Genomic DNA, 20,905 nt, shown 5'->3' with positions numbered 1-20,905 from the left:
GTCGGGAACGCGTATGATTATTATGTTTTATGATTATTATTATGTTTTATTGGCCAATCTTGGTCAATCTCTTTAAGTGGTATGCTTGGGGGCTTCGCTGTCGCAACGACCTTTACTCCATCATTGTTGCTGCAAGTGGGAGCTTCTTTTCTTTTATTGCAAGTGTTAATCATTGCCCCATCATGCGTTGTTTCAGTAACATCTTGACGTAGTTTGAATGAGTCAAGGATATAAGGCGCGTTCGTAGCATTCGATTCTGTCTCGGTTTTGTGGCGCAGTGGGAAGAGCACCATGTACCTCGCGTTCCGCCCACAGGGTCGTGGGATCGAAACCGGGCGCCGCTAACTATTATTTTTTTTAATAGTGTAGGGGGAGGTGCGGACAACGCTGTATGGAGGGACAAGGCGAGTGAATGAGATGCAGTCGCATCTAAAACAATCTCAGCCACCTTTGCAATTGAGATGCGAAAACTGAAGAAACAGCGGAGCTGAATAGTCTTCGATAGCTTTAACTTGGTTTTCCTTAGATCTGCCCGTTTCTAAAAATAAAGATTGTTAAAATGAAGCTTTCTCCATGCAAACTAAGTTAAATCAAAGTCCACAATCAATCCACCCTCCTAAAATCCGAAATTCAAACTTTCAAAGCCAGACGCCAAAGTTCGTGTAACTGTTCCAAAGTTCAAATCCAACGCCCGCGCTAGGAACCCAATTGCTGTGCGCCGAGAATGCGATCGTTTGGTCGTGTTTCCCACTCATTTTTTTTTATTGGAGCGGGTCCACGTTGTTTCGGTCTTTTTCAAGGTAGTACATTTCTGTTATAGTAACTGCTCTACGCGCCTATATCGCTAATGATCAGCTTTCGAAGCCCGCGCCTATACATTCGTCAGTAAAGCAGGTGACCTGCGATCGCCTTTACTTTTTGCACTCTTCTTACAGCCTTTATGCCGCAGTGTGCTCAAATGCAGTAGCATTCGGGGTTTAAATATGCGCGGAACTGAACTCAAACCACTGGTGTATGCTGACGCCTTGGCCTTTTTCTGTAATAAACCGGGTACTGACAAAGTTATTTCAAAGACAAACAAACTGGAGTTATTTTTTGGTGCTGAAGTCAATATGTTGAAAAGCCCTGGGCTTTGGTTCGGCTCATGGGCACTCTAACACCAACCGAGTATGCTGGCAATCGATGGTCCTGTGTACCACCTAAATATGTCGGCGTTTTGCTGGACTCCCACACGGCACCCGTTATTGGCGGGAACGCACTGAGGCCGTTCGTAGTTACTCACAGGCTTTCGTGCCGCGTAACCTGTCGATTTTTGGAAGGGCCTAGGCATATAACTGTTCTTGGCATCAAAATTGGTCTATGTAATGCAAATTCTTCAATGCACTCGGAGTCACATACAACGGTTTCATCGGACTTTCGTAACATTTCTGTGATTGGAGCCAATTAGGCGTGATAACTTCTTTAGACCATTCTGCTCCGGCGGGCTGGGTGCTACTCATCATTTTGTGCTGCAGATAGTTGTACCGTTCTTCTTTTTTTGGGACTCAACCCCCCTGTTATTCGCGCTTTTTTGCAAGTCAACCTCACTGATGTTTTACGAAATCTTGTTTTGTCATCGTCATTTTCTCCCAGACCTTGTTTATGGGGGTTTATGTATGAAATGTACACTTCAATAGAGTGTTTGTTGGTTCGTTTTTCACCAGATTTTATGTGTATTGTGCGTCGTGTTAACCTCTACAAGGACCTCATTTCCATGCTTTTCCCGGAACCCTTTTACAGAAATGTTTATCCTAACTCACCTTGACAAGATGTGCTCTTACGTGTCCGTAAAATGCCGATTCCTCCCCTCTTCGTTCTTCTTCAAACTGCATACCGAAACTTTGCCCGCTAAGAGAGTTGCTGCGCAACCGGAACATTTTTGTGTCTTCTGTGAACTGTCGCCTGTGCGATATACCGGACACAATTGAGCACTGCTTCAGAAATTGTAAGAAGGCCATACCTCTTTGGGATGTCCTCCAAATAACCCTTAAGAAGGTCTTTTAATTGACTCCACATAGTGTAAGACATCTTGTATCACCAGAAAACGGTGATGTGCCATAGGATTGTTTTTTTCTAATCGCTCTGCATAGTTATAAAAAACGCGAATGCTACGCTGAGCCTACGGTTTCTTCAAGATCACGCTTTTGCCAATTGATCATTAATCTTAAAGATGTCTGCTAGTGCCACTACGTTAGGGTACAGGGTATCGGCATGATCATTGGGCACTTCGCATCACGTGAAACTTGTTTAAAATGCGATGGTTCATGGGAGCCGCCATTTCGTTGTTTGTGCGTTTTAGCCGGTCAACTGTGGCAGTCTTAGCTTGCCCTCCCCACTCTGCGGGTGCGCGCGACTGACGTCTTTCCAAACGCCAATAAAAGATGACGCTTAAAGCAGCATTTCAGGAGCAGAAGTGATTCCGGAGGTGCTGTTTTGCTGCACCTTCGGCAGGGTCGTTGACAAACGACCTGGCCGAAGTTAACGGCGAGCACGTAGATGCGACAATCTCGCAACACTGATAAACGCCAAAATGGCCGCCGTTGCTGACTAGCGTGCTTCAGTGGCGGTACACTGATACCTTATATAGCGACACTAATGTGTACGACCGAAAATGATTCTCGCATTGACTGGTGTCCCCTGCTTATTACTTGTTCACTGTTGCCGCGTTTGAAACCGAGTGTACGTAATTGTTTGTTGTGTTTATTGTTGTTTTTCATCTTGTATTCAACTCATATGTATGTGTACATAATTGCCAATATGTGTTGGAAATATCACTTCCTACATTGAGTTGTACTGCAGTAAATACCCCGTGAAAAAAGAAAAATGATAGCGTAATCGGATAGACGCCCGTTTCATAACGTGAGGGGCCTGTAATGATTGCAGCGCCGATGAACCCCGTCTTGACGATGACCCCCCTCCCTTCTCGTGGCCTTGTCGGGTCTCCCCATCCGGTGGCAGAATGTTGGGGCGGCCTCCGCCGACGCCAGCCAGTCGAAACCCTTTGTATGGGCCTCGCCGGCGGCTTTTGTGCGGCGTCGGGGGAGGCTTTCCTTTCATCTTGACCTTCGGGGACGGCCGGGGGGGGAGCGGAGGTCAAAACCCTTATCGGCATGTGTGCTGCTGTGGGGGAGGCGGCATTGCTCGCGCCCTGCTCGCGCATGCTTCAACGAGTTTGTCCGGAGCAACCGCCGAGAGCGCACGCTGACAGACCTGCTCCCGTGGTAGCCTCTGGGCGCCAGAGCTCCACGCACGTTGCAGCCAACCGCTCGGCGGTTCGGCACACTTTTGGCCTCCGGGCCCCCATCAGGGGATCGCGCCGCGATACCACCCTTTGTGCGCTGCGGCGCTTAATTTTAATCAAGTTTTCGTTTTGTCTTGTGCTATGTTTCGTCGTCTCTTGTAAATACGTGTAAATAGACTTATTTTTCTTCATCACCTACTGGCCTCGTCTCGTCATCGGGTCCTTCACCACCCTTCACGACGACACCAACCACCTTCTTCAACGAACCAAACGTTACTGGGCCTAATTGCATTCGGTTGTGCCTAATTTTTTTTTTTTTGGGGGGGGGGGTGCTAAGGTTATCGCTGTTTTATATCTAACCTCCCTAACCCATTTGGGCAGTCGTCTTCCCGCTTCGTGATGAGGCGGTGTGGGAAGACGAGATGGAATGGCCATTCCTACAGGTCGCCTTAGACCACGAGATCTGTATCAGGTACCACGGTGTCTTACAAGGTATGTTAAAAGAATGCGGCGCTACTATGTTCCGTCGTCCTTCAACAAATTGCCACCGAGTGTATTTGAAGTGAGCAGTCGTTGTAAACTGAAAAATCGCCTCCGTGCATTTTGCTGTGAAGTTGCCTAACTCTGCTTGCTGCTGATGCCCACCTCTGTTGGCTTGTTTGCTCAGTTTCCCGTCACTCGGTGGTAGAGTGTGGCCTGTAATTGTTTTACAGTTCACCATGTTTTGTATTCGAACTCAAGTTTTGTGTCATGTTGAATAGCCGATTATGTTACTTTTATGTTCGGCTATGTGCGCAGATTTCCGCTGCCTGCCAAGTGCTGCCCTTCATGCCCACTGTGGCTTTGGCAGGCCTGTGACTTTGAACAGTTTCCTGTTCTGTGTAATAAAAGTATTATTATTATTATTATTATTATTATTAATTTGCACGCTATGAGCTCCTAAATTTGTTGTTAGGTTTATTTATTTTTCCGCACCAAAATTAACTCATTTGGCTGTGACACTTGTGTAAATTTTATCTAGAATTTTTTTTCTTGTAGGTGTTGCGCATCCGCGTGCCAACGCCACTTTTTTTCTTTCCAATTGGCTGCGCATGTTATTGTTCTCTGCCGCTACTAACCCCGTACCCTTCGCGCCTTTGGGGTGGCCCAGTGGCTCAGTTGCAGGTTTCACGCGTAAAGGTCACGGGTTCGATACCCAGGATGTCCATAACTACATTTTGTTTTTGAGGCGCGCACTTCGAACACCTGCTCTTGGGCTCCTCGCCTCCTCGCCACTTTCTTTCATACTTCTGTTAACAATAATAGTTTTCTGTTAGCGATTCGCATGGATAGAGGCCAAGCTTAGGCAGTTATGCTGTTAAAAACACATCTATGTTCGTCTGAAATTTGAACAAGGGTCCCCGGAGCAGGAACGAAGTTTGTTATCACAGCGCTAAGCCGGCACCCTGCCAGACTGGAAACAAAATTAGCAGGAAGCGTGAGTTGCACGTGACGGCACGTGAAGGACAGGCGCCTGCGGAGAAAAGCTCTGTCTGTGAGAAAGCTGCTGCATGAATTACGGTCTTCTCTTCGGAGTAATTAGCGCAAAACTAGAAGAAACGACAGCGAAGATAGAGACGAAAACACAACGTAGAAGTAAAGAAATCTTTGATAAGATTCCGCCCTCAAACAATGTAAGATGACTTACGTTGCTGAAAAAACTTTTTAGTTTTCAGTATATTTCTGTTTGCTTTTTCAGGAAAAGCAGCGCAGAAAAAAAAAAACGATTTGGAGACAGGATGACAAGGACTACACTACTGCAGAAAATTGGGCGTTTTGGTGCACACTTCGAAGCTTCGAGGTATGCACCAACGCTCCCATTTTTTGCGCTAGCCTAATCCTTTGTGTTGCGTACGCAAGATAATCAATGGTGGATTCAAGACAAATGAACACGTTTTTATTTGTGCTTGTCAGAAAGATGCACCCTAAGGCGTGGTCTAGTGAGATAAGACAGAGAAGAGAGAGAGAATAAACTTTAATCAAATCCAGAAAATGCTTCAGAGAGGCGTCCTCATTCCAGGATGCCTTGAGCTTGGGTCGCGTCGACAGCCATTTCGATCAGGCGCAGCTGATCTTCTAGGCCGGAGCTGGCCAAGGCTCTCTCCCAAAGCTCTGTGGAAAGGTGGATGTTAAGGGGGTCTAGGGTAGACTTATTGCAGCCGCCCACTATGTGTCTGTGAGTCCCAGGCTCTCCACAGAAGCGGCAAGGTGGAGAAAAGTGTGTCCGGTCAAAGAGGTGAAGTCTGGTGGGATGTGGGAAGGTGTTGACATGCAGGGCACGCAATAATCTTTCCTGATCCCTCGGTAGCGATTTGTGGGGTGAATAGTAGGTTTTACGGGACAGCCTATAGTGCTGCGTGATTTCCTGGTAGGTGACAAGAGGTTGCATGCGCCCGGGCTCGGCTTCGGCTTCACCAGCGCTGGCTCGGCGGGTCAAATCTCGAGCCACGATGTTGGTGATCTCGTTGGCGGGGATTCCGCTGTGAGCTGGTGCCCATACAACCCTGACTAGTCTCGTTGGGGGTCTCTGATTGATTAGTCGAAGTGTTGTGACATGCAAGCGACCGTTGGCAAAGTTGCGGCACGCCTGGTGGGAGTCTGAGATTATAACTGGCGTCCCTTTGGCTAAGCGCAAGTGCTCATTGTTTCACAACCACATGTCAGTTGCTGATGTCGCGATATCAGGAAAGCGGAGTGACGAAGAAGATACAAAAAAAAAACTACAGATAATCTGACAATGCTTTGGTAAAAGAATTTAGTGTACTGCAATCAATCACATTGGGTGGAAGTCGATTCCATTCGCGCGTTGTACTCGGGAAAAAAGAGGTTTTAAACGTATCTGTTTTACAGTTGAAATCCTTTATCTTTTTCGTGTGGTGTGATCGCGTCGAGCGCTCACTAACCAGATTGATAAAATTACTCTTGTCTATTGCCAGCTTCTCATGGTAAAGGGAGTACTAAAAAACTTGAGCTGTTCACGCTGACGTCTCTTTTGCAATGTATCCAGCTCTGATTCAGCCAACAGCGAAGTTCGATAGGGTTCAGCAAGATTCAGCAAGAGCGAAGAGCGATAGCAATTATGAACAAACCTGATGGCTTTCCTTTGAACAAGTTCTAGTTTATCAATATTGTTTTTTGTGTACGGATCCAAGATAACTGATGCATATTCCAGGGAGGGCCTAATGAAAGTTTTGTAAGCTAGTAACTTTATTTCTTTGGTTGATTTTAAGCTGAAGATATCCTGCGTTGACAGGTGCGGACGAAATCCCATTATCGATGGCGGGATTTTGCCTGTGTCTTCCAGATACGGGTGCAGTCTGTTGAGAACCACATGCTCTAGGAATTTTTTCCACACACGAAGTAAGAGAGATAGGTCTCAAGTTTTCAATGGCTGGTGCTTTGCCTGGTTTTGGTATGAGGCGGACCTCCGCTGTTTTCCAATCCTCGGGTAGGGCACCAGACTTCCAAATTGTTTCCTTATTCTAGTGCCAAGAGATTCGCACCGAGCAGATTGCACACAATACTCGAAAAGAAGCACGATTTCCCAAAGTTTTGTGGCAGTAACAAAAATTGTAGGAAGGGTGTGTGTTGCGTCAACGAACTACTATAATAGCCGCTCATCGGGGCGTGAACGTGAGCTTGTGGTGATTGAGCGCCACCAGTGGAATGTCGATTGCATCGAGGTCATGAATTTTCCCATCTTCGGGTAGGATGCGGTACTTCTGAAGAAGACACGTGATGTACAAGAAGACCTCGGCGGAAGCCAGAGTCTCGCCGGGGCACATGCGTTTTCCTGGAATGCAAAAAAAACAACAACAACAACAAAGAATTGATCCAGCTCGCACTAGGGGTGCAAGGCTGGAGAGAAAGCAGACCTGGCGGCCCCTCTCCTTCGTCGGAGACCCGGCTGTTGCATTATCATCATCATTAGCAGCAGCCCTCAAGGTCCACCGCAGGGGGAAGGTCTCTTCCACCCACCTATTCTTTGCCTCCGAATTTTCTTTTTTCGTCCTTCCATCGAGTAATTGGCCTTCCTTTTTTTAAAACCCGTCTCTCGGTGTCCACCCGGTCACCCTAGTAATCCATCGATAGTCCTTGCGCCTAATTACGTGGCCAGCCCAAGTCAATTTCTTTTTCTTTATTTGAATGATGATATCCTCTACTCTAGTTTTCTATCTGATCCAAGAAGCTCTCTTCATGCCTCTACGTGGCACTGCAATCATTATTCGTTCGATGGCACGTGGAGCCGACCTAAGTTTGGTTTCAAGTTTAGTAAGGCGCCAAGTTTCCGTTCCATATGTCATCACGTCACTTTTATTTCTGAGCTTGTCTCTGAAAGTTCTCTGTGACTGGCAGGCCCGGATCGCTTCGTACGCAGGCTTTCACATCTCTACCAAAGTGCCCCGCGTTAGCACGAGCTAGAACCCGTGGCTAAGTCCAAAGCCAATGTGCTACGTAAACAAAGGGAATGATGCTGTGCGCCCGAAACGCGATGATAACTCAAACGGATTGACGCCGGTTTCATAACGCGAGCGACCCAGGTTAGATTCCCGCCACGGGAAGCGTTCCCCCCCCCCAGAGTTTGGGTTCGGGCTAGTTGTTACCGGTGATCCATAACATCGCGTAGCGCAAAAAACGTACAAGCGCATGAGGATTACGGGAACGTCTCCTCCTTCTGTGCTTGTCCGTTTTCTTGCGCTAGACGAAGTCATGGTATTTTCTTTCCAATTGGCTGCACGTGCTATTGTTCCCCACCGCTGCCATATCAAATGATATAGATTGCGCACATTTCAAGACCGGTCGCGAGCCAGTATTTGACCTCGCTTCCCCACCCGCAGATGAAGAAGCGCATTTGCAACGCGTTCGAGAGGACCCCTCAGCGCTAGAGAAAATGATTGAATACTCACTGGCCAGTGGCCTCTACAAGTTGGTGTGATAACCTGTACCGACTGCTGTCATAAACGTAGCACCTATCTCTTCACGAAATCTACGAACTATATCTTCACGTAACCGTAGACTTTAAAATGCTATCCACCATTTCAAGTGATTGAACATTGAACAGTGATTCTTTTCGATTATTCCCTCACTTCCTTCGTATCCCTCTCCTTCCCCAACAGGGCATTCATGCCCCCTCTGACAATAAAGGTATCCTCCTCCTTACCGTTGCTAACCCGTACCCCTCAGGCCTTTGGAGTGGCCCAGTGGTTAGGTCGCCGGTTTCACTGAAGAAGGACTTGGGGTGGATTAGGGGATCTCCCTAACCACACTTTTTTCTTGAGGCTTCGGGGTTTTTTGTCTGCGACGGACGAATTTGTGTCGGCCTAAACAGCTCTGCTGTTAAAAAAGGGAATATAGAAGGATCTAAACGCTTTGATCACACATTTTTTGAAGTATTATTGACCGGCAGAGCAATAATGAACTTGCATTCGAAATGAGCACTTATTTTTAAGGATTGAGCGTTTCTTTTCAAAGAGCTGAGAGAGAACGCTCTCTCAACGCAGTTGCGAGATAATTTACGGCTCTATACATAGCTGGTCGTAATCGTTCTGATCCTTACGGTCTTAATTTTACATGTCCTAGGATCAGGCTCTCCTTCGGTGTTTTATTCTTCGTATAGACAAGCCATGGCTTCTAGACCCCTTTTAGGGCATTATCACCAGTTGAAGTAACTTGCCTTCAACTTAAGCTTTCATTTTATGAACAAGGAACGCGGAAGGCGTTCCTTGTTTAAAAATCATAGCTCGTTATTTTTCAGTCATCATTGTGCCACATTTCATAATTTGTGTCGCCGCCAGTTTTTCCCACCTAGGTTAACAGGCTAGGGCAAGAGTGGGCGAAATGGTTGCGTTGTGAATGTGAGTAAGGCGAGATAGTAAGAGTCGTGTCTGCAGTCTTGAACAACCACATGTGGTATGCTAGCTATTGTTAGATGAGTCCCCGTTTCATAGGACAATATTTACTGGAGTGGTTATTTCCTCATAAATAACAAACTGTCGTGTTAGATTTGTTCAAAAATTTTGGTCCGGTCTTCGAGATGCACAAGAATACCACGTGGTATCCTGTCTCCTAGTGTGTGCGTTTAAAGAAGTCCTTATCAGTAATGAGAACTCATTCATCCTCCTAATAGCCATTCCACACAACGACTTTTTTTTTTACGTTCGAAGGACCATATATATGGTGTGCACGTGTACAGCAGCGCTCAAATTTGTACCCATTATTCCTCCGGTACCCGAATTAACGCCGTACTTTCGAATAGAATTTCATTTATTATATTTTATATCGTGCACGAAAACTTTAATTAGGTCATCTATCTCAAAACTAGGAGAGGAATGTTTTATAGAATTCAAGCGTCGTCTCACCGATTGAGAATGGAATCAGGTACTCTGGCTTCGGCAGGTTGAGCGTTCCGTCTGCTTTCAGAAATCTAGTAGGGTCAAACTTCGATGGTTCCGTCCATAGCATCGGATCATTGTGCACTGCCCAGACGTTCGGGATGATTGTGGTCCCTTTGGGAATGTAGTATTCGCCGAAAATGGTGTCCTCACCAGCTCTGGAATTAGATTGACAATATTAGAACGTTTGGACAATTCCCTAGATAGTCTGTCTTTCCCAGATTAATTTAGGGCTGTCAGTCAAGTAGTGGCAGCAGCATCAGTTGTATTTCACTGCCGAAAATTCGAAAACCGATAAAAAATTACGCACACCTTCCCCTCGTGGGAACCCTGGTGTGATGCGACGCTCAGGGGGGGTTCAAGCGCAAGTGGAGAGCAACCGTCGACCGAAAGGCCGCCGGAGAGTGGCCCACCGGTTATATGCTCAGCGCGCCCGAAGGAGAGGAGACCGCGGAGAGAGAGAGTACTGCACATGCGCAGCACCGCGCGCAGCGCCGCCCACCGGCGGAGTGAGAGCGCGCTGGGCCGCACACCCGCAGATGTTGAGAGAGAGAGTGTTCGCTCTCACCTGGGCACGCGCCGGCGCCAGTGCGTCTGCCGCGGCTATGACGCAACACAATCCAACACAATCCACTTTAATCCAATCCAATCCAAATCCAAGCCAAGCCAAGCCAATCCAATGCCCCTCGCGAGAGAGTGTTCGCTATCGGAGAGGAGAGGGGGTGAGCGGAGGAGAGTGCGGACGCCGATAACGGACGCATTCAGGAAGGACAGGGCCGCCGACGAGAGATGCTCTCAGCGTCGCATCTAAAATGGGTTATACCAACTCATACCGCTTCCATACTACAGTTGGTGACGCCAAAAGCATAAACATTCAAGCGGGATCGGTAAGCTTGTGTAGGAACTCTTTTTGCTACACCAAAATAAATATGTCACGGAATTTTCGCTGAGCAGGAATTTTAAAAAGGCGCACTTGTTTTGGCAAACAGTTCAAAAGAGGCAGTCTCGCTGTCACTAAAAGAAACCCTAAATTTCAGTTTCAATTGGTATGAGATATTGCGCTTTGCGCAAAAGTGCAGGTGACAGACTCATGCGTATGAACGCGACACCTAGTGTGCCTACTTACTCCAAGCGTATATGTAGGACTATTTCCGGTAAGAGTTAGAAAAGTTCGGCTTTACACGCACATTCGGGTGCGTTGTCCAGCAGCCCTCCAACAGTACATAACTCCGTGGCAAAATATTTGCCATTTTTACAACTTCGCCTAAGAAGCGACAGCACACGGACCCTTTTGAAGGAATTCGGGCTCAATCAGCTCGCTCTTCGCACTCTACGACGTGCTTTTTAAAGTCACAAAATGAAGGGATAAGGCAATAGAGTGAAGTGACCAGCCTCAGTTAGTTATTTTTAAGTAACAGCATCTTTTTGTTACCATACAAAAGTCAACGAAGACACGAACGGTGTCTTCTTTCCGGTAAATCGGTTTTCTCCGTGCACTCCATGGATAAAGACTGTTTGAAAAGGGAAGATTAGGCAGAGTACATTTCTCCATTGGGAAAACTATTTTGGACTGTTTCACCACGGTTAGCTAGCCATAAATAGGTTTTTGATTCATGTAGTTTTGTTCATACACGGACTGTTACTGACGGAGTTCTACCAAAATCAGACATAAAACAACTTCCATCGCAACCTAAATACATAGCTACAAAATTAGCTCCAACAGTGACAAGACTACCGTCACAATCCTCTTCACAAGTGTTTAATTAGACTATCAATATACGTTTCAACGGAATGTTTCTTACCATTGTTATACGTAGAAGTCTACAGACTAATTTCCTGCGCAATTCTCATTGTTGGGAAAACCAACTATTTGTTACGACTCATCATTTCGAATCCTCTTTCCTTTCTACCCCATGAAAACTTTTAATTTTACGTAGAGGCTGTCATTCGTCATTTCTTGTTAACCAAAAAAATCTTGTACACATGCGGCAAAAGTAGGGGTACTTGTGTAAAGATGTTCGGACAACAAATGAGCGCCTTCAATACTTTTTTTCTCAGCAAACCACTTCGCTGTTCGCGATCCCACTTCGCCCGAAAGCCGCATTTTGTGATTTAATTTGTTTCACACCAAAATAGTGGTCATATTTACCTACATAAACAAATAAAAGCAATTTTCGTTTATGAGACAGCTGGTGGCCATATTGGACAGGATGACCTCCTCGGATATTCGACGCTACCTGAGGTATCCGGAATAGAGCACATGATGCCCCGGAAGCTGGCATCCGAAACTGAGACTCAGCTTGTATACGGATTGACCTTCAGTTGCCGTTCCCAACCGTCGATGTACTTCCGCATAAACGAAACTGCTGTCCCCCTATCCAGCATGGACCTTCAGCATTTTACCAGCTTGTTATAATGGTCGCTAAGCTTATGCCTCTGCTGTCGCAACTGGAAACTGTACATAAAGTTCCGCGGATATTTCACTGTGATGTTAAAAAAATACGCAAAGTGTAAGATACAGATCTAGTTTGTGGGATGTCGTGGCGTTCTTGGGGCGACCTAGCCAGTACTCCGGCGTAGGCCACCACGCTAGCTCCCGGCGTGTCAACCACGCGGGCTCCCGAGCCCACGACAGCCAAGCGAGGTTCGCTGATACGAGAACACAGTAGTCAGTAGTGCCGAAGCACAGCCGGTAATTTGGGGACTCCCAAAGCATGCGAGCACAAGGCTCGACGGCGTTCACGAATCACGCCGTCTGAGTCGTGACCGCGAACGGGAGGCAGGCACTCATGGCGCACGACAAACATCAGTTCCCAGCTGAGATACATTATCCTCACCGCCACTCTGTTCCGCCGATCTCACCCCGACCGGGCCTCCGGCGAGACTCTCCCCGTCTCCCGCGCGCACACGTTAGCGCCGCCCGCGTGCCTATGCCCCGCACGGATCGGTGGTGCTATCTCTCGGGGCCGCCGACGAACCAGTGGAGGGCCGGACCGGTGTCAGCGCAAAGCGTATCTCCCGAAGCCCGCTCCGACTCGGGATCGCGGGCCGCAGTTCTACGGTTCCCACAAGTTTTATTTTTGCGTGCTTGTATGCATCTAGATGCTTGTCCTTGCCATCCCCAGTTCTATCCCACCTTCAGTATTCGAAATGAAGGCCTTTTTGGTGCAACGTTTCTCCATATAACAATGTAACTGCCAGAGGAAAACTCACCCCCTGGGCACGCCAAGCGGCGAGACGGTCTTCCAACGGTACATCTCCCAGATGCAGGCCATCGTGAAGGGCATCTTGTGGCGGTCCTCCCACGTGGACTGCAGCGCCGCTCTCGGCCAACCACCTCGTCGATCTCCTGCTGCACCCGAGCCTGCAGCGTGTCCGCGTTGTTGGCGAAGTTCAGCATGTGCCAGTGGATCGTCATGGCCACCGTGTTCGAGCCAGCGATGAAGAAGCTCAACACGTTGCCCACGAGGAACCCGGCTGGGAAAGATAATGAGTGCAAGCATTATATTTCGCTTTCAGATCCGTTCTAGCCAATATGGTTTGTCACTTTCATCCATCTTTCGAAATCTCTGTAGTCAGTAACCTTTCCGCGTCCTCTGCACTAAGAGATGATAAGAGGGGCTCGGAGCTATTATTTCGTCGAATGCAGGTTTGCGAAACGTGAGGATGGTCAAGCAGTCGACTTTGGGGCACCTCCAATTCGAAAACGCCAATTTGCCACCCTAGCCACTTACGTGTTCCGCAACACGTTCAGCTACACTTTTGCATTCTCCTCTACCAGTTCTTCTCTATCCAACTCTCTCTTCTCCCCTTTCCTCTACCGCTACACCCCTTTCTTTTGCCCTGTCTCTTCAACTTATTATCCAACCAGAGAAGGGACAGTTATCTGACACAGTTTCTTCTGCCCCTCAGAAGTAACGTCCTCTTTTTCCTCCGTCCTGCCCCTCGTGTCATGTGGTTTCACTTCCTCCTCTCTGTCCTTCTCTTTCGGCCTTCCCCACCAACGATTCTAACGTGAGTAGTGTGACAAAGTCATCCCTCTCTTCCCCAAACGTCCCTCAATCCTATCGTTTCCCTCCCTCTTTATTCCCACAATTCTACATTGGTCCTCCCTTCCTTACGCCTCCTTCTCACGCTATACTGCAGTTCCCCGCTCCCTTTTCACATTGCTTTCCCCAACCCTCTCCAATACGACATTCTCTCCTTCCCATTTTTCCCTCCCCTTCGATACTACCCTTGCTTCAATAGCACTGCGTCTCAGTGGCTAAGGCGTTGCGCTGCTGAGCACAAGGTCGCGGGTTCGATTCCCGGCCGCGGCGGCCGCTTTTCTGATGGAGGCGAAAAGCAAAAACGCCCGTGTGTACGAGATTTCGGCGCACGATAAAGATCCCCAGGTGGTCAAAATTAATCCGGAGCCCTCCACTACGGCGCGCCTCATCGCCTGCGTTGCGTCGGCGCGTTAAACCCTACAATCCAATAGCACTGCGTGTGCCGTCTTCCCCTATCTGTTCAGTGCCATCCCTCATGTCATTCTCCGTCCCCCTCACCTTAGCTCCCCACATATGCGGCACCTCTTTCCTAATTTTTCCTCACCATCATTCACGCTGGTCTCCTCCATCCTTAGCTAATCCTCGCAGACTGGTCTCCCTCCACGTATTAGTTACCCTTATCTTTTCCCCCTCCGGCCATATGCTTTTCGACCCTCCTCCTTTTTCTCTCTATTCTTTTCTTGTGGCTATTGCCATTCTTAATCGCAAGTGTTGACCAGGTGACGGAAGGCTTCTTTTTTTTTTTTACAGAAATATCAAGTGAGGGAATGAATAATTCATGGGTGCGCACCGTGATTGTCGTAGCGTGTTTTTTATTCAATCGAAAATGCAATGCTGAAACTGAAAGATATGCTTATCTGCTTTGTTGGTCATTTGAAAGCCCAAAGAAGCTAAGACACTTCTTGCATTTCTTTTTGCTCCCAGCGATCGAAATTCTCAAGAAGAGCCTTTGGATTCCTTCAGGAGATATGGCACGCGCAGAGCACCACCATGCGCCTTACGGCTTTCTTTGACACCAATAACCGCATAAATATTGCCGGCTTTTTAAACAATATTCCGATATCTCCCATGTGGGCTATGTTCCCCTGTTTTAGAGGATAATTAACATTCGTTTGATTCCTTGTAATGAAGCTGCATTTTCATCACAGCAGGCTTTGCTTTGAAGGAAGCTTAACTTATGCCAACATTTCTTTTTACATTATAAAAAACTTCTAAATTTTGGAAGCTCAGTAGCACTGTTGCCTACAGAAGTCACGGCCTGGTAAAAACTTACGGCGGACGCTTCAGACAACCGAGTTTCGCAAACGCAATGCTGATAACAGAAAACGACATGTGTTGGTACAACGGTATTTTGCTCGACGCAGGTTAAGTATATCCGAGTGGTCTAAATTATTCCTAATCCCTCCACCGCGGCGCCCCTATGCACCTGTCTGAGGTTTCCGCGCGCATAAATAAATTTGAATTTTAAGTTGTAGAATTCATAGAATACAAAAAGCTTCTCGAAATTGCGTTTACATATTAAGGAGAAGCGCTTGCAAGCACTGATTACAAACATTCGTGCTTACGTAAGAAGTTCGAAGCGGGGTTATCCTCGTTCTCCTTGATCTTCTTTAGGTAGCCGTCGATGAAGTCGCGGTTAAAATGCTCATCCATGGTTTTCTTATGCTCCTCGGCTTGTACCCTGCAACAGAACGCCACCGAGATACGCTATCACAACATCGGGATCACGTATAATTGCAACGAAGAGAACGAATACAAATTCGTTCCTGTGGCTCGTGGGCGGAGGTGGTGGAGGAGTAAACTTTAACGACAAAAATAAAATGAAATAAAGGTGGGTGGATTTTTAGTTCAGAAAGCCGGGAGCGACCACTGCATGTTATTTGATCCTGCCTTAATAGCAGCGATAGAATTAAACTAGTTACAACTTAGATGGATTCTCTGGAGATATGACACGCCAGCTCTTGATACAAAGGAGATACCACTAAACATCAATCAATCAATCAATCAATCAATCAATCAATCAATCAATCAATCAATCAATCAATCAATCAATCAATCAATCAATCAATCAATCAATCAACGAGTCAGTCAGTTAGTGACAGTCACACTCAGTCAGTCAGGCAGGCAGGCAGTCAGTGAAGCGTGATTGAAATACAGGCGCAAAGTTTATGTTGTGAAATGGCCCCAAGCAAAATGATCGCGGGTACCACGTAGGTAATAGCGGCATTAAGGGCCAACTGCACTCAACATTTTCTTCGCTCAAATTTAATCTAAACAACTATCTTATGCGCTTGAAATCACCATGGCGAAATCCTAATGATCGTAAGCAGGGAGCACACTATATATAGGTACCGTCGTTTAAAGTAGCGCTGCGCATACGACGTTTGCACCTAGCGGACAGTCGGCGAAACAAGTTCCGAGCTACCTTTGATGGAGGAGGACCTGTCAGACCAGAATTTTGCCGAGTCGGCTAGTTTTTAACGACTGGGGCGCCATCTGGTGGGCATTTCTTGGCGACTGCGTTGCGAGCAGACGACGCCGCAGTCACACGCTGTTGTTCCGTGCCGTGCGTGCATATTAGACGTCCCAGCAGCATCAAAAATCGGTAAGTGTCATTCATTCGCTATGTCAGCAGCGCGAGGTTTAACAATGCTTTAAGGAGAACGTTCAAAACGTCCGAGAGCTGTCAGGTCTGCCCAGAAATTCCGTTCTCAATCAGCTTAGGCGGCGTGCCACCCTACGCACGCCTTGTCCTCACGGGGGTGTCCTGTGAGGCTACGTTTCGCCGCGCCAGCAGGACGCCCGACTTTTTACCACCAATTGATGTTTACTTTCTTAATTCTGAGCAGGTTGCCGTCGTTGCCTTTACTTTCGATGTAAAGAATCTACTCGTCCGGGCCGTTGTTGGCGGCAACAACAATCAGCGTAAGCGCAAAGTGCTCATGCAAGAAGCGTGCGAAGTGCACCACGACAAAAGAAGTGTCTGCATGTGCGGAGTCTATCCGCTGCACAAATTTCCTGCGTCCCTTGAGTGCCGCCGCGAATGAGTCGTCACGCTGAATCTGAAAGATTTCGAACCTAGCAAATTTGCGAGGGCAAGTACGGCGGTACGCTGATTTTGGAAGCGCTGTTTATTCACCCTCATGCTTTATCGCACATTTCTGCGCTCTGGAGGCATTCTCTGTTCATTTTATTGACGGGAAGCCAACAAAAATCAACCCGACACATATATGCTGCAGCTCGGTTATGCGAAAAAGGCGAGCCGAAAGCGAAATAGTAGTGTCGCGGTGGTGGATCTCGCCCGGTTGGGTCGGTAATTAAATTGCTTTTGGCGGCTCCCGAACGCAAAAGTTCTTTTGAGCAAGCAAACGGCCGTGAAATCTTGGTGCCCCCAATACGTTGCTCCTGTGTTTGTAGCAGGAAATAGTGCTTGCGGTGACAAATATGTCTCCTGCGAATGCCTGCCACGCACGCTCAGAAGTCGGTGGTTTGGTACATTCAGCGAATGCCTCTGATCGCGCGGTAGGGAAAATTTATAAGCGTGTTATGCGGCGGCAGATATCGTTAAAACATATTTTACTTTTATGAGCATGTAACTTCTACAACCTGCACAGGCAAATCGAACATATCATGGCCTGGTTTAAGAACCGACTCACGTTCGCGCACTGGCAGCAGGATGCCATGCTTATAAATTTGCCCTACCGCGCGATCAGAGGCTTAGGAATGAATAAAATGAAATGAACAGTAAATGAACGGTGATAAAATGTACAGAAAATGCCTCCAGAGCGCAGAAATGTGCGATAAGGATTGAGGCATGAGGGTGAATAAACAGCGCTTCCAAAATCAGCGTACGACCGTACTTGCCCTCGCATATTTGCTAGGTTCGAAATCTTTCAGATTCAGCGTGACGACTCATTCGCGGCGGCACTCAAGGGACGCAGGAAATTTGTGCAGCGGATATACTCCGCACATGTAGACACTTCTTTTGTCGTGGTGCACTTCGCACGTTTCTTGCATGAGCACTTTGTGCTTACGCTGATTGTTGTTGCCGCCAACAACGGCGTAGTGACGCCTGGACGAGTAGATTCTTTACATCGAAAGTAAAGGCAACGACGGCAACCTGCCCAGAAATAAGAAAATAAACATCAATTGGTGGTAAAAAGTCGGGCGTCCTGCTGGCGCGGCGAAACGTAGCCTCACACGCAACCCCCATGAGGACAAGGCGTGCGTAGGGTGGCACGCCGCCTTAGCGGATTGAGAACGGAATTTATGGGCAAACCTGACAGCTCTCGGACGTTTCGAACGTTCTCCTTAAAGCACTGTTAAACCTCGCGCTGCTGACATAGCGAATAAATGGCACTTACCGATTTTTGATGCCGCTGGGACGTCTGATATGCACGCACGGCACGGAGCAACAGCGTGTGACTGCGGCGTCGTCTGCTCGCAAAGCAGTCCCCAAGAAATGCCCGCCAGATTGCGCACCAGTCGTTAAAAAATGGCGGTGCCCAGGGGCTTGCAGAGCGCTCTACAGGGCGCTGGAATGCTTTCGCCGGGGGTTTCTTTGCCGCGCACGGGCACAGAACCGCCTTTGGCATCACATGTTTAAAACTAACCGTACAGGTTAGCAATATCCGGTGTTTTTTTTTTTCAATGCAATAAAATATATTAGAAGCCTAGAAACTGTACGCGCTTGTGATGATTCTGGAGTTAGCAAAACGTTTCTTGTTTGAAAATAGTATTTAACAGCAATTCTTGAGCATTTACATTTGTGCGACTTCTGCCTCACACACCTAGTGTGCTTAAATCAGCCTTGTTCGTTGTAACGAATACAAGTGCGAAAGCTAACGAAACTGCTCATCTCCTAAATAATAAACTATATTTTTTTAAATCCCGAAATAAAGTGTTAATTTTTGTAGAGTGTTGGATTTAGTTTGCTTGAAATTAAAATGGCGTCAACAGCATTCACGACTTTGGTGAAAGTAGAAAACAGCGGTAGAGAGGTAAGCATTTTTCGTGGTTTAGTCATCTAGCCGTGGAAGCTACATACAATATCAGACCAGTTTTCCAATTCGAAGCTGCTTGCACATAAATACAGTAAAAATGGTGATGGATCTCCGCCCGTGGGCGGTTTGTTCCTTTTTTAAATGCGAATGCATTTCTTAGTCGTGGGTTGTCGTGCTCCGTCGGCGTGCGCCTGAATTTCTCCAGCGCGAGCTCACGTGAGCGCGCGCCTCGTAGTTCTGCCTTCGTCGTCGTCGTCGTCGTCTCGGCGCGGCGGACCCGCGCCGCTACAGTCTTTTTAAATGCGAATGCATTTCTTAGTAGGTGGTAGCTCGGGCGGGAGTAGCGGAGGGCAAGGGGAGAGGAGGAGCGCGCTCGGGCGTGTGAGGGCGCTCGCATCGCGGAGCTCGGGTGGAGTAGCGGAGAGTGAGTGGAGAGGAGGAGCGCGCTCGGGCGTGTGAGGGCGCTCGCATCGCGGAGCTCGGCGGGAGAGAGAGCTCGCGCGCGGGGCGGGCGTGTTGCGCGGGTCTCTCTCTCCTATGCGCGTACCCTCTCTCCGCTCGCTGCGCTCGGAAAATGTATATAAATGACCGTGGATATAAATGTATACATGTATATAAATGTATATAAATGCATTTACGACGACGACGGCGACGAAGGCAGCACTACGAGGCGCGCGCTCACGTGCGCTCGCGCTGGAGGAATGCAGGCGCACGCCGGCCAACGCAGCAAGACAACCCCCGGCTAATAAATGCATTCGCATTTTAAAAAAATCTGCTTGTTGATGGAATTGCACAAAGGGGCTTGGGGTGCGGCCTGACCCCGGCGACCATTGCCGGTAATGCACTCCCTCACCAGAGCAGGATTGGCCACCCTGGTGTAGTAACGGCCACAACCTCCCATGAATACGCCAATTAACCCTCGGCCCTCAGTCCCCAGCGGCTGCGAAGCAACTGACCACGGCGGCGGTCAGACCTGTGACGCAGCAGAGGGTGCTAAGAATCCCTGGATCCGGACAGGCCGCCAATGGAATCTGAACCTGCAACGTTTAACGCGCGAACCTTATCTAGCGAAGCGAGTCTAGAGGTGTTGTTCGAGGAATAATAGGGCATTAAATGGGATGTAATAGGGCTTAGCGAGGCTAGGAGGGCAGGCGAAGCATTTACGGCGCTGAAAAATGGACTCGTCCTATGTTAGCGGGGTATAGAGGACAGAAGAGAACTGGGAGGGGGATTCCTAGTCAATAAAAGCATAGCTGGCAACATAGAAGAATACTATAGCATTAACGAAAGGGCAGCAGGTCTTGTAATTAGGCTCAATAAGAGGTACAAGCTCAAGGTGGTGCAGTGCTACGCGCCCACATCCAGCCACGACGACCAAGTAGTGGAACGCTTCTATGAAGATGTTGAATCGGCAATGGCTAAAGTAAAAACACAGTATACCGTAGTTATGGGGGACTTCAATGCTAAAGTAGGCAAGAATCAGGCTGGAGACAAGGCAGTTGGGAACTATGTTCTGGGCTGTAGAAATAGCAGGGGGGACCTACTAGTTGAGTTTGCAGAACGGAATAACCTACGCATAATGAATACTTTCTTCTGTAAACGGGAGAGTCGGAAGTGGACCTGGAGGAGCCCGAATGGGGAGCATAAAAATGAAATAGACCACATATTATGCGATAACCCTGGCGTCGTGCAGGATGTGGAATTGCTCGGAAGGGTAAGGTGTAGTGACCACCGTATGGTAAGATCTCGAATTAGACTAGATTTGAGGAGGGACCGCAACAAGCTAGTACGAAAGAAGCCTATAAATGAGCTAACAGTAAGACGTAAAGCAGAAGAATTCAGGATCGCGCTGCAGAACCGATATTCAGCTCTTAACGATGAAGCCGAGCTTACGACACAGGAAGCCAGCGACAACCTTACACTCATTATCACGGAGTGTGCAGTAGAAGTCGGGGGCACAATGGCTGGACAGGATACTGGTAAACTTTCATAGGAGACGAAAGATCTAATTAGGAAACGGCAAACCATGACAATCTCTACCGCAGCTGACAGAATAGAACTAGCGGAGCTTTCGAAGTTAATCAATAAGCGTAAGACGGCTGACATACGGAAGTATAATATGGAGAGGATCGAATACGCTGT

General features: G+C 47.8%; 1 protein-coding gene and 1 pseudogene across 2 annotated transcripts in view; both read right to left on the bottom strand.

Annotated features, from left to right (window-relative positions):
• LOC144174440 (cytochrome P450 2A4-like) overlaps window positions 1–20,905 on the bottom strand; it is a 104,787-nt gene that overhangs the window by 60,118 nt on the left and 23,764 nt on the right. The window lies entirely within an intron of this gene.
• LOC144174442 (cytochrome P450 2J2-like) lies at window positions 5,448–16,140 on the bottom strand (annotated as a pseudogene). Its single transcript, XR_013323472.1, has 4 exons — window positions 15,326–16,140; window positions 12,925–13,188; window positions 9,679–9,869; window positions 5,448–7,112 (listed from the first exon to the last, which is right to left on the bottom strand). The product of XR_013323472.1 is annotated as a cytochrome P450 2J2-like (transcript).

This window comes from Haemaphysalis longicornis, unplaced genomic scaffold (genome assembly GCF_048455015.1).
Source record: "Haemaphysalis longicornis isolate Haplotype H1 unplaced genomic scaffold, Haemaphysalis longicornis Haplotype H1 scaffold_3, whole genome shotgun sequence".
NCBI classification, from domain to species: Eukaryota; Metazoa; Arthropoda; class Arachnida; order Ixodida; family Ixodidae; genus Haemaphysalis; species Haemaphysalis longicornis.
The sequence above is the reverse complement of the archived record's forward strand: the minus strand, read 5'-3'. Positions and strand labels throughout refer to the sequence as shown.